The sequence below is a fragment of the Agelaius phoeniceus genome, chromosome 3 (assembly GCF_051311805.1).
Source record: "Agelaius phoeniceus isolate bAgePho1 chromosome 3, bAgePho1.hap1, whole genome shotgun sequence".
Lineage (NCBI taxonomy): Eukaryota > Metazoa > Chordata > Aves > Passeriformes > Icteridae > Agelaius > Agelaius phoeniceus.
The window spans coordinates 87,161,058-87,176,295 of record NC_135267.1 but is presented as its reverse complement, the minus strand read 5'-3'; positions in this window follow the sequence as shown (position 1 = coordinate 87,176,295).

Here is a 15,238-nt window from a genome sequence, read left to right as displayed (position 1 = left end):
TTTATAAGACAGAGATGCTCTAAATTTTTACATATATTCAGCTAACTTTTGTTAGCTGAAAATGCTCAGAATATTAACAGACAGGAATTGACAGAAGGAAAAAATGGGCTATAGACACTTCTGAACTTGTTACCTCAATCTAGAACAGTGAGATAAGAGAATTTTGGTCTTCTTTGTTTAAAAAACACAGAGTCTGATGGTAAAAATTCACTTTTATTCTATGTTCTTATCAAACAGATACAGAAATTATGATGAACTAGTTGCAATATATCCTTGCATACTTCTGCTCAGTAATAGGATCAAGCTGGGGAAAGGGAGAGAAAGGAGGACAAGACAAAGCCTGTAACCAAATCAGGTGTGGTCTTTCAAAGCAAAGACTCAAGCAGTGGCAAATGGTGAATAAAAACTGAATGAACTGAACCCTAAATAAATAAAATAAATAAAATATAAATAAATAAAATAAATGAAACCCAAACAATAAATTACAAAGAAATAGAATTAGGTAGACGGAATGTGGACAAATACAGTGAATAAACTATATAAAAACAGAGGGCACATAAAGAAAGTGATATTAAAGAGGAAGAGAAGAAAAGGCAGACTGTTTTAAAATTGATAGGTATGTGTAACAAACCTCATTAAGATTTTATGGAGCTTCACAAGAGAACCCAGTTCTTGAACTGTGACGCTCATCATCCCTGCAATCTGCAGGAGCAGCTATTCTGACCAAGTAAGTTTGATATAGTATTGGCCATTAGGATAAGGCTACTTGAATTTGTGTTTAAAAAATCCTCATTAATAGTCACATGACAGTAGTGATCTCAGGAAAAGAGCTGGACAAGCAGGAGAAATAGATCAGAGTATTGAAAATACCCACCATTGCAAAACCCACAAAGAAATGGTATTATATGTAACAAACAGAAATGTCATTTTAATCACTTGGGAAATGAATACAGTTAGTGAACTTAGGACTCCATGATGATATATCCTGTTTACTCTATGTTTACTCTATGGTGATAATATCCTGTTTACTGAGGATACAGATGTTTAAGATACCTTCTTAGGAATTGCTGTTCATGTTTGTTAATGCTTAAGTTGAAAAAAATCCAGATAAAAATGTTCTGGGGGAGGGCGAAAGAAAAAAATTAGAATCAAAACCAGAAAACACAAAAAAAAAAAGAAGAGACAGATTCCATTTTAACACTCAAGAAAATTCAATATTTTAACTTTAAAATGCAGCAAATCAGAGAGTCTTCACCTTTTTGTGGTATGCTTCCTCTCCCCTCAACAGTGGGTGCTTAACTACTGCTGTGTTTAAAGTAACTAAAATAGGATGTCTTGGGATCTTAGGTTTAATCTTTCTAAAATGAAAATTTTGTGATGTCTTCAGGTGATTTTCTAAGCCTGTATGCAGGTTTTGGAAGAAAAGTTTGGAAAAGAAGAATTTATTTTCAGTTGTCTTAATTCTTGTCTAAAAGACTGCTAAGCTATTTTCTTAACAAGAAAGGTTTTCCATTTTAGAGAAGTTCCTTGCCTTTTATTTCCCAAGGCTGCATGACCAAGAGCTATCATGCCAACAGAGGTAGTTCATTGTGAGCATGTAGAGATCTCTTTGGGGTCACTTGGCTACAGAAGATCCTCTGAAGCTGAAGTTAAAATGTTGTAAGAAGTTACTTGGAACCATTCTTTACTTTGGACCAAATATTTCAAGATAGTATTTTTTTCCATTTTTCCTAACAATATATTTCTGAAGATGTTGATCACTTAAAAGAAAGGAGTCAATGCACTGGATATTAACACACAACATATTAATATATTGTCTTAGGCTATATTTATTTGGAAGGTCAATTCATTACTAGCTAAAATGTTAATATATAAATATTAAGCAAGAGGCTTCAAGGGTAATACTATAATTTTTGATTAATAACAGTGTTACGAATGTGCTTTAATTAACTACAATGTGTGCTTCCTACAGCTTGAAGGTCTGACTCTTCTAAGCAAATTATCATCAGTAAAGTCCAAGGCAGTGCTGGATATAAATTTAATTAATTAAAATGCTACACTTAATGAGAAAAAGGTTATTCCACAGAATTCAGACTGAGTGCACATATTAGCTTAAGCAACCGACGAACTTTTTCTAATCTTACAATAATTTTTTAGCATTAGGTTCTCTGCAAAACATTCCACCTCACTGTTATTTCAATGAGTTGAAAATGCAGAGGTGAAACAGAAGTAAATGAGAAACACAAGTGTGGTTCTCTCCCTTCTTCTAGAGGGCCTCCAAAAACCCTTCTTGAAAGTAGTAATACATGTGGTGAGCAGGAGGAGATTACACTGTACTGCCATTGTTCATGAGATGACCTAGGGACTCTATAACAGAGACAGGATTTGCAGGGCAGAAGAGTGTTAAGGGAAAACACAGAGCTACTTAACTTTTACCAACCTGATTATAGGTTTCATAGAAAGCTTGACATGTACAAGAGCCCCACAGTCCCTGACACCACCACAGTTCTGTAGTGCCATGGGGAAGATGAATGTGTTTAAATTAATGTGTGTGTTTAGCCACTGCTATGCATGGAGTGCTCAGCAGATACACCTCCACCCAGTGATAGAGCTCCAGGACACATCTAGTTTGTTCCAGGCCAGTTGGATTTTTATAATTCATGCATGCTTTCTAATACAGGATGAGGGTAATTGGATGAGTAAAATAGCCAGAGAAAGAGGTAGACAGTCCCTTTCCCAACCTCAGAAGGAAAAATTCCTTTCTGGCATTGGAGTAAATTGTGTATCAAGAAGCAAAGGAGCTCAGAAATTCTCTCAGGCTATGAACCAATTTGACTTTTGGGAGCAGACACTGTCAATGCATACAAATAGGACAACACCATCAAAGCACTGACTGCCTTCCTGGCTCTAGAACCCCTGCATATAGATATAGGCTTAAGCAGTTGCTTCAAAGCTTCTTGCTGATTTTAGCCAGACAGTAAGACAACTCAATAACAGAGAGCTGGGATCTGCCATAATGGATATCCAACCAGATGGCAAACAGAACCAGGTGGCCAGACCTTGAACTGGGCAGCAGAAACATGTCCTTAGTTCCTCAAGCTTGTTGGATCCTCTCCACGATCACATAAGACCGAGATTGCTATCCAAATGGCTCCTCACAGTAGCACTGCATGTGCATTTTGAAGGACACAAGGAAAAAATTTTAATCCCTATGTAGCTAGATTAATGTACAAGTTTATGTAACTTGTAAACATATGGCATCTGCTTGATCTTCATGCACAACTCAGTCCTGGCATCCAGGAGACTTGCTCTGAGGCACAGGAAACCAAACAGCAGCAAAAGATAGACAGAGAAATGCTCTACCCTGCGTCGCTGCCCAAGAGATTGCAAAATTAGAGCTAATTCTCCTGTTTCCCTTGATACCTTTGTTGGTGCCCCTCTACTGGCAGCCTATCAATACTTAAAGGGGTCTTCTAAGGAGGATGGGAACAGACTTCCAGTAGAGGCTGTTGTGTTAGGACAGGGAATAATGGTCTAAAACTAAAAGAGGGTAGATTCAGACTAAATATAAGGAAGAAATTTTCTGTGATGAAGGTGGAAACACTGAACAGCTTGTCCTGTGAGATGTGGTAGATACCTCATCTCTGTAAATATTCAAGGCCAGGCTGGACAGGTCTGAGCAACCTGACCTAGTAGAAGGTGTCCCTGCTCATTGCAGAAACTTTGGACTAGATGACCTCTAAAGGCCCCTTCCTAACCAAACCATTCTATGATTCTGTGATTCTATTTCTCAGATGCCTTTAGATCTCAGTAGTGCATGGAAAATAGATGGACTTTAATATTATTTACATGAAATATTGATCCATTTGATGATGAATTTCACATTGGAAAACAGCTTCCTAACATTCCTACAAAGCAAATGGTCGTATTCTGAAAAGATATTTTGGTATCTACAACTGCAATATTTACACCTCTATGTATAATTTCTAGTTCCAGTGGAAAATAAATATATATTTCTGAAAATCTTACTGATACTGAAGTGTCTTGAGAAACAGAGATTTTCTGGGGCAACAAACATTATCCCTCTTTCCTCCACTACACAATTAGCAACCTTTAATGCCAGTAGTTGACAAGTAACACAACCTTGGAAGCAGATGGTCTGCTTATTGTGCTGTTGCTTTCTTTCTAGTCAGGTTAATTTGGCCCAGATGTCTTTTTAAGAGCTCCTTTGAGAGGTGCCTGCTCTTGTGTTCAAGCTGCAAGAGTTTTTTAAGAAAGAGAAAATGCTGGAATAAGCTGTGCATAGGAAGAGATTGAAGGGAAAAAAGAGAAAATTTTAAAAATATTTTTCATTTGCTATGTTTTCTATAGCACTATGCAGGCTTAAGAGGAGGGTTTAAATTCATTCATGTTCCCTCAGTCATGTGCTCTTTCCTGTGGTCACTTCCCCTCTCTATCTCAGAGTTCCACAAAGAAAACATACCCTCATATAGTGGACAGCTGGGTGGGAACCAGTTGCTTTTGTGGGTATAAATTCATAAGTGAGGAACAGCAAGATAGGTGGCAATAAAGCATGTATACAAGAGAGGATGTTTATGGAGGCAGTGTGCTCAGATTACTTAACCTTGTAAGACAAAATTCAGTTTGAAAAAAGACGGTAGGCAGGGGAAAATGTGTCCATGTATTACAGCATTCTCTCAATCCAAGCTGAGAACTGCAATAAATTAAGAATAAACCTTCCAAAAACCTTCATCAGACCCTGAGCTGCATTTTTAAAGTGATTGATAAACAATTACAAAGCTGCTGTCACACCTCTAGCATCATAATTCAATATCTGTGCCTAGAGTACAGTTTAAATCACTGATTCATGTCAGGAAAAAGAAATGTCTCAATTCTTATATGGCACTGAGTTTCCCTCCTTTCCCTTCATTCCTACCTAGAGTATTCTCCCTCAGCTGTTTGAACACTGGCTAACAAGCCAATGAAGTTTCTCACTTACAAGCTAGAAAGGAATGGCTGGAAATCTCTGAGTGTGTGTTCTGGGGGGGGCAACTTAATTGCTAATTCACAGGTGCCAAATGCCCCAAGGAAACCTGGCCACTGAAGTGAATTTAGAACCAGCCTCCTGATGAAAATATTGATAGCTTCTTTCAGAGAAGCATGCAAAGAAACATGACATTTTGGTACTAATATTTAGTGCTCAACAGCAGCTGGCAAAGTGCACTCATCTGATTTGGCTGGCTGCTTCGCATTGGAAATCAATAGCAAATTGGAGATATTTCACTCCATTTATTAGGAGCAATATAAAAAAAAGAAACAACAACACCATCCTTGAAGTCAGAGATTACATGAAACCCTCATTTGAATGTGGGTGCTATCTCAAAAGTCAAGTTACAGCCCAAACACTACATGTCTGTAATTCACATCTAGATGCTACAATAGGTGAAGTATATTTAGTCATCCAGAGTGCAGCTGCTGCTTTAATTCTGGAAATTCCTGGGGAGCTAATGGCATTGGTTGCTTAACATGTTGTTGGATTAAAGCACATCATAGCATGGCTAGCACACAAATGATGCATCAAATTGGTGCCCTTGATGCAGCACCAACAAAAAGACCACACCAAAAGCATGCTGAACTTGAGCTGCCAAAAGTACTAGGGAAATGCATTATGGAAAACAACATATGGCACCCTAATAATTTTTGAATAAATTTACCCTGAGTTCTTGTGCTTGAATCTAGTAAAAAGAGAGTGTTTGAGGCTGAGTGATTTGGGTTCTTCTCTCTAGTTAGGAAAAAAACCTAAACCTAGTACAGCTGTTTGATAGAAGAAAATTGATCTTATCAAAGCCCTGTGAACTACCTTCCCAAAGTTCAGAAGACCACCATTTTGATGGTGGCCTTACCACAGAATTTTTGCATCTACAGTACTCCAGAATATTGTGAATGGAAGAGAATAGGTTTCACAACCAACTTCTGCTCAAATAGCGGAAGAAAGCTTTTCTTCCGCTCAGGAAGAAGAAAATTGTAGGGGGAAATTAAATTGTCCAAAGCTGATGTATTGAATTCTTCATCAAGTTAAAGCCAACTCTAAGCAGAAGGCTTGGAGTCACAGCTGAAGTTCTTCTCAATCTCCAGCTACTTTGTTATTTGATTGATTCCTAGATACTTTGTGCCAAAATAGTCAGGATTTAAGATTTGTGCTCACCGTTAATGCCTCAATTGTCTTAGATATCAGATGGGGAGGGCTATGCCTGATTTATCTTGATCTTAATGCACTCATTAAGAATTCAGTCAATGAGATTAAAGCCCACCCTTCTTAGCCCTAATACCTGTCCTTCGTTTCTTTGTAGAACTATTTTCCTGCAGAAATATCAACTTTAAAAGGTCTGAAACATACATAAAAACAACCAATCCAAGTTATTAGGGATATCTGACCCATCTATTTCAGTGAGCTCTGAGAAGTAGTCCCTCAGATCTTAGGAAAGTGAAAATGGTAAAAGGCCATGGGGTGACCAAAGATCAGGATGGACAGCAAGAAAATGAGCTGGGTACTGAAAACTGTCATTTAACTCAAGATTCAAACTGCACTCTTGTGGTGCAAAGATTTTATCAGTTGGAAAAGCCTTATCTTGAGTTCTGTTTGCATTTCAATATAAAGTAGATGCAGACTGAAGTGTTTTTCAGTGAGTTTGTATAATAGGTCATTTGTCTGTTTCCCTTCTCTTGGAGCCTCATATTTTTTCAAAGACAAATGTATTAAAACTTTACTGAAAAAAGCAAAAGAGATAAAAAAGCAGAAGAGATTCCTGAAAAGAAGCAAAAGGAATAGATCAAAGGCTTGAATGAAGCAGGCTATCATTTTTTTCAAGTTTGATTGCCATAGTGGATGTTAGGTTGCCAATTTTATTTATGTCCTGACCGGTTATTAAAAATATACAATTAGCACCAGCATTGGGTAAAATAATATGTGGGTGTGCCTTCAGTAAGTATAACCAACCAAAAATGGCTACATAAGCCATATGCTGCAGTAAAGTCACCATAGTTCAGAGAAGTCACCCATGCATGCTATCAGTTTTTCGTTCTGTTTTCTTCCAGTCTAGATTAAAATCAATAAAAAAATAGCTTCAAAGGAACCCTTATCCTTTCACATGTTTTGATCACTATTGGTGTTCTGAGTCTTAACTCTGTTGTCAAAACTCATGGATTGCAATCCTTCAGCTAACAAATAAGGCAACCTCCAAGACACTGGATCTGCTTAATTAGGGCACTTAGCTAATGTCTTTACCTTCACATTTGCATTTTTCACAGTGCTGCTTTTTAGAGCTCTCTTCTGAGTCTGAGCATATCTTCAGAGTACAGCTTGTACGCCTGAGCACAGCCTTTGTGCACTTTGTGCATATTTTGGAAAACACAATTAGAATGGATTTTCAAAGCTAGTTTGAAATTATTTGTTTTCAGCATAAAAAAACCATTAAATGGCCCTGTTCTATTGGCTGAAAGGAAGAAAACAAAAGAATGGGATTTAAACTGGAAAACACACAGACTTCCAAGTACTTTCTATTTTTTAAGGGCGAGGAGAGGAAAAACATCTGGAAAGGTTGAAACTGATGAGAAAGAATGCCATCAAACTCAGCGAAGAGTTTCTAGATTCATTATCTTTTTACTATTTGTGCATCACTAATGCATGTAGAATGGTACTATAAGTGTCTGTATTTTTATCAGACAGTCTAATAAATTATTCAGAGGTGAGATGAATCCAGAGAAGACTGCCTTCAAAAAATGTTCAATATTTTCATGATGTTTTGGATTAAAAAAAAAAAAAAAAGTAGAGAAGGTGTAAAGGAAGTAAGGAAGTGGAAGAGGGAGAAGAAGGGGTTGGACTTAATGGAACAACTCTTCAACTTCCAAAAGACCCAGTTTACAGAGGTTCTGAAACTTTGGCATTCATTTGCAGTTCGTGTTGGTGAAGCTTGACTGTGGATTTGAGAACTTGATGGGTTTGCACTGGAAGTTGTGAAGCCTTCACTGTCCCAGTACATCAAATACTAGTGACAAAATTTTGCTTGGGTTCTGTAGTAGCAGGGGAAATCCTGACTCCAGCTTCTAAGCCTCTAGTAATTAATTGCTCTAGTGTTAATCTTCTTACTGTGATAATAAACTAAGTAGCCCAGGCAGAAATCAGCAGCACACTCAGTACCAGGGATAGTCATAAATCTAAAAAGACAGTGGTTTATTATTGAGATGATTCACAACAGCATATTCACACTTAGGTTATAAGCATTTTGAGATGCACAGCAGCTTTTCCTGCATGCCTTGTACACACTTGAGAAACTACTGTCATAATAGTAGTTTTAAGAATAATGGATGATTAAATGGATTAAGGTAAACCTTTCAACAGTGTTAGTCAAAGCCATAAAGCCCCCCAAAAAAGCAGCTTTTAGGCCTCTCTATGCATCAAAGATTTCAGGTTGATGCTCACAGTGGTTCTCACAATAATAATCCCACCTGTCAACATATTTGTTTCACTCATTTTAGATCTCTGACAAGGCACTTGACAAGGATCTTTTCTCAAACGCCACTCTAAGAGTGTTCAAAAAATTCAGCCAAGAAAGTAGTTTTCATTTTTTGAGCCCCTTTGATCCTTTCATGATTTGAGATCCTGAGGCTTTAGAGCTGATAAAAAATTGTAGGATTAAGTTGGGCAAGGGCAAAGTACCATAATAAGCACCAGAGTCCAGCATCACTGAGTCTCACAGCATGGAGCAAGAACCACTATTGATTGTGTGTGGGTCTTCTAGAAACATCTCTTCCCCAATAGATCTTGATGTTTTTAGAATTATAACTTAAATTCAACTGACATTTCCTAGGCAACTGTACTTTGGCAGTCCTGGAACACAAGCAAAAAACCCAAAACCACAAACAAACAAACAAACAAACAAACAAACAGAAAACGAAACCAAACCAAACCAAACAAAAAAAAATTGCATTGAGGTAATGAAATTAATTTTTCTATTTTCTTTTTTGTTGGAATTTTGATGCTTGGAATTATGCCAGCCCTGATCGAATGGTCTGCCTCTAATTTAAATACATTCTCCTATCTCAGGAACAATATGTTCCTTTTCTTTATTAATTTTATTCTTTGCCTGTAGCGTGTGGCTGTAAAAACAAATCAAATCTGCTCACTTTATGTGAAATCCAAAGAATTAATTGCTTTCAGTAAAACACTCATACATCCACACTTATAAAAAAAAATCATTCCCATTACTTTTAAAGCTCTAGAGCATTTATTTTGTTCATTAAATAGGAGTCAGACATATAAAGGTACTCAAAATATATTGTTAAAGAAGTAAAAATAAACTGATGCTAAATGATGCATCTGTAAATGAAATTATTAAATAGGCTGATGGTTAAATGACACACAGATTTTGAAAGTCAGGGTAAAACTAACTGGAAATTCCTATCCAGTCCTTGCTGTCCCTTGCAGTATAGACATAGACTGAGTTTCATATCCATACCCGTCAATATTCCAAAGTCTTCAATTCAAACACAACACAAAGGCATTAGGTACAACAGAAAAGAGCTGGTGGAAGATTCCCAATATTGGCAAATAGAACATGGGTAACCATCTGAGTAGAGGCAATTAACAAAATTGGGAAGGGTTCAGAAATGCATGTTTTGTGATCTTCCATGCACAAACTGCTCCAGCTGATACTGAAATCAGAAATAAGTTTCTTTGAATATCAGTTTCCCCTCTCAGATTAGTTCAGGAGTAGGGGAATTGTAAAATGTAACAAAATTGGCTTAATCTCCCTCCAACCAGTTGTGCCAATGTGTAAGTCAGGATCAGCCTAGCTCAGGCTGTGTTCAGACTGAGTATGGTAATTTTCAGCAATCAGTACACATGGCACTGATACTTGGATGTCAGGGAGAAATGTGCCAAAGGACAGCCTCTGGATAAGTCTCCAACCATAATCATGGCTGTATCCAAAACAACTTTCTCAGTTTCATTGGGTGCTTCTGCACAAGCTCCCAGCCTGTGATCTGCTTTTTTTTCCCAAACAGCTGGTTCAGAAGGTAAAGGATTATTATAGTAGATGGTTAAAAAGCACTGTAATTTTTTAAACTGTACTAAAATCAGAAGAGATCAAAAGCCTTCATAGCACAAAGATAATTCCTTTAGCAACTACTTAATCCTGCAGTTTATTTCAATCTTCTCCACTTACTTATACTAAAAATAAACCTTGCATTTTCTCAGAAAATTTTATTCTTGGCATTTCTTATTTGCTCTCCACTTGATCTAACCTCAGCGCTAACTTTGACTCAGGTCAAATATAATACTTAGTGCTTAGAAAGTGATTTTGGTTTGAAGTTTCAATCTACTTTGCAAACATCAACAAACTCTGCCCATTCTATTTCCAAAAGTCAAGTATTATTTGAGGACTTAAGAAAGTTACTGACAGAGCCTGGAAATGAAAACTGATGAAATCATTTCCAGGACAATCTATCTCTTAAATAAAAGGAAACCTAGTTTTGAGGGAGCTTTTTGGTTGGGTTGTTGGTTGGGTGTTTTAAGGGTATGAGACACACTGTGCTATGCGGGAGCAAAACTGAGCTAAATCACTTCTTGTGCTGTTCTTGTAACTGAAGTGAGACTGCATACAAGTGCCAATCAGAAACTGTTCAATTGTATTTCACTGGTAAAATGCTGTCTTGTCTGTTCTAGAATGTTTTGATTTTGGCTTCATTCTTCCTATAAAAAGAATTTTGTAGTGATTTGATGAAAAAAATAGGTATTTCATATTGATTCTCTCACTTGGTTCTCTGCTGTCTCTTTTTATTTTTAGAGAAAAGTGAATATATTTAGAATAGATGTTACCTCAAAAATATGAATTATTAGGTTTGGATGGTCAAATGACATTCTGATCATTTCAGTATTAATTTACTTGGAATTTTTTTCTTCACTTTAAAATTCATAATTTATGCAAAGTAGGAAAATAACATGGTAGACTTGGGATGTCCTTTAAAATACAAATTCTACTTTAGCAAAGACCATGTACTCATTTCATTTTAAGAGTCTTTTAAGTCAGGTCCTATAACAAGCTTGTGTGCGTTTTGTCTATTTTGATTCTAAACATTTTCCAGGCTGTCCCCATTTCCAAACAGAGTCTGAGTAGCTTTGATGGCATCCCTATCACAAAAGAATAGGGTCAGGATGGCAAATGGTGGACGACAAAAATGAAAGTGTACATTTTTTATATTCCAAGCTAACAAAACAGTGACTTGTCTGCTCCAGGCCAAGTAAGGATTTCCCAATGGCATGTACAGGATGGTATGTGATCCTGTATGGAGAACTACTGGACAATGTAGTTCATGTACAAGAATGATGTTTTCATTGGCATATACTAAAACTCTCTTAGCTGCTATAAAGAAAAGGTTTCTTTCTATGTATTTTCAAACTTTCAGTTGAGTTGATTTTAAAATGTGGATATAAACTTCTATTAATATTGATTCTATTACAGAAATATTTCTATAGTTTTTGGATGACAGTGTTTGGTTTTATAGAGATTTGTCAAATGCACATGATTTTAGTAAAGTTAAAGTATATGCAATGAACCAAACTAGTACAGATCTAACCCTAGTTTAGAGGTGCCAAAAATATTGAAATGGGGTCCCATCTAGCAAAAGTGTTCAGTGTCCAAAATATTTTCCTATCTTAAGTGGTAGTTATGTTGGTTCATTCCTACAAACTTATAATTCCTACAAAACTGAAATCTTGATTACTGTGTCAAAGACTGTGCCAAAATACTAATTGTTAAAAAGGAGGGAGTCTACTTCAGCTTTATATTGAAATATAATGGGTTGCTTGGTACAGAAACAGCCTAGCACGTTTGCTCAGTCAAAAATAAGTGAAGGAACATCAGGGCACACTTACTTAAAAAAGAAAATAGCTCGAGAATGTGACTAGAAAATATGAAAATAAACAGGCATGTCAGCCAGTTGAGACATTTCTGGAAGCAAGTGGGTCAGACATCAGCAAAACATATGGGATCAGTCTTAAGTGTGAGGTATTTATAATCAAGAGATGAGCTTCACAGTACCTCCCATGCTCACCAGGGATCACAGTGTGACTGGAACTGACACACTGAATTTTACAAGTTGCATGATGCAGAGTGCATCAAAATACAGCAGGTACAGATATGTGTGGGAAGACTGAATGCAAACCTAAATGGTGTGATTTTTTTTACAAAGTGCTAAACACTCACAAATGTCCTGAGACTTGATGATGTTCAAAAACTTGGATCTGATAATGAAAGCACCTGATTTTACAGGCCACGAGTGGATGCCAGCTCTTTAAAAATATCTCTAATAGTTCTGCTGACATATTTGGAAGAGAAAAAATACACATGGGGTACTCCCTTGCAAGTACCTAAAAAGATTTCCACATAAGAGTATGTCAGAGATTTTCTGCCCAACTCCACTTTTTCTACAGTCATCCTTCCCAGGCTTAATTTCCTTGTACATCCACAGCTTTAAAGTCAGAATAGACTTTTCTCATTTAAATTTTTATCCAGTTTGAAATCATTGAAAAGCTAACTTTTAAAGGTCATGGTTTATCAGATTAGCATCATGTGCACATGGTCAGACATGAGGTATCCATAGAGGTAGCAATGCTTAGGAAAGGTGAAGGTTTCAATTTTAATCTTGACCCTGACATGTCATTAATCCCAGCTAGAGACCAGCTAATGTTCAAGTAGGGAGGAGCAGAAGCCACAACAGTGGACAGCCTTGACAGAATTTATGGCCAAATGCAAGACTCATTTTAGTGCTGAAACATTGCAAGACTCATTTTAGTGCTGAAACTTTCCCAAATACAGCAAAGTCTGAAAAATAACAGTAAGGAGGCTTGCAAGGAGAATAAACAATGTTCATTTGCAGGTAGAAGACCACAAATGGAAGATTTGTATTCAGGAAGTAAAAAGGAATAGAAGAATTTCCAAACAATAAATAAGAAAACAAGTGTGACTATTTCCTTTTTGTGTTATCCTGTGACACAGAAATAGACATATCATCTGAGCTCATCACTCTACAGGATCACTGGTAGCTTATATGCCAATTTAGATTTTATGCTGTCTGTACAATTCCCTGTGCAAATGTTCAGTGCTGCTCATAATGCCCTTTGATATTTAGCAGGTTTTGTTCACATATTGGGGCAGCCACATGGATATTTGAGGGTCTCTTTTGGGTGACCTCATTTTGAGAGTATTAAAGCATGGAATGACAGCACACATTACCCACGGGTATGCCCAAGCTCTTTGGGAGCAATCACTGACACAGCTGCAAGGAGAGGTGCTCCCCCTCAAAGAGTAGAATGCTTTGGATGATGGACATGAACTGCTGGTTTATTCTGGTCTCCAGATCTCTTGTGTACTCCCAAAACTCTATTTCTTGGCTTGTTGACACTTCTAATTGTATTTCCATATAATTAACCCAAGAAGATTACCTAAAGGTAAAATATAGCTTTTCCATTCAAGACAAGACTTTGCTTCTTTCTCTGTGGGATCTTAGCATTAACTTTCTCAGAGGCATTCTGAAGCTTTGAGAGATATCCAGATAACTTCAGACTCCAAAAGAAAAATTCCTTGAGATCAACACAGCACAAACAAAAAGTCTGGGGAAGAGGAGAAGCCCCATTAGAAGAGTTTGATTTTAATAAGAGGATGATGAAGTTAATTAAAACTCAGTGTCCATGAGGGAAAAAAAAATGAAGAAAGAGCTTTGAGGTTTTTCCTTTAGCTTTGCTCCAGCTGTTCCTATCTCCAAGCCAAATAAATGAGCCAAAATGATACAAGTTGGCAGCTTTTTTATAGCAAGGGGATCATCTGTTAAATGGTTAGGTTGGTTTTGTTTTGCCATAATAAGATGAGGAGTATAGTTTCTAAGTTTTCAGCAGGAACTGAGCCAAAAGTTCTCACTGCTTTTTTAGCCTCTCTTCATTTCACTGCCCATAAATTATACAATGAAATCCCTTTCCCTCAGAGCTACTCTCATGTCTGGACTTAGTCATCAGTTTCTTCTTTGCCTTTATAAACTTTAACCTTTCTATGCACCTTGTGAGTTCTGTGCTTTCATTAATAAGATGATTATGCTTAAAAATATCCACCGGTTTTTGTCCAAGAAAATAGGCATTTGTGCATGCAAATTAGCTAATAATTGGCCGGGTTTTAAATAGATGCTAGGACCCAAAATTTAATGGGAACATAATAAATCTTTTACTATTTAATCTATTATTAATTCTTTCCAGGCCACCCACTTTTCAAAGATTCAGACCAGGTGGCTCAAAAGACATTGTCTGTATTGTCTGTATACCAGACTAATCAGACTAGTGAGCTTGCACTTAGGCCCAAACTCTCCCAGGCACCCTCAGTGACTGTCTGTTGTGATTGTGACAAACCTAGCTTGTTTCTGAAATAAATCCTTTGGAGAACCTCACGCCCAGTATCATTCCTGTGGGTAGTGTTGCTGTTCTCAAGAACTGGATTTGTTACCCAGTGTGCACCAAGCCAATAATTACACACTCAAGAGTGATATTGGTTATTTATTTCAGACTTGTGCAAGCCTGGGTGGTCAGCGGTATTCCAAAAATCAAGCACGCCAACTCTCAAAATTTTTACTATTTAGACATTGTAGGAATTAGTGTCCATTGGATAGAAGTGATGTAGACAGCTCTCTTATTAATTAGTATTCTATCTTCTATTGGCTAATGACTCTCTCATTTCTCAAGCTAATTAGTCCATGTGCTCAGTCTTTCTCTTCTTTTAGGTCAGAGGGTTTCTCGGGTTGGTTGTCTGTGAGTCGGTGGTCACAATCAGCCCCTGCTGGAATTACCTTTTATCCAGTTGGAGCTAATGTCCCACAGTTGCTGAATTGGCTTTATTAGATTATTTCTTATCATCTGAGTTCTGACAGGTGTCCTTGCAGCCTGAACATTCCACATTTTTTATGTCCACAGTAAGCAGGCATCCTTCTTCCCAAGTTTTGTTATCCTCTCCCTAGGTCCCAGATCACTGAATCATGTCCAGGCCTAAAACTTAACAAGGCAATACTATCAACAAGTAATTTGCTTTTCTAACACATGCACATCACTTACAGCTTATGAGCTGCTATCTGTTTCATAGATTAAATCTCTGTTCTTGTTGATTTGGCTTGAAAATATACAAAGAGCATCCTGTCTTAAGAA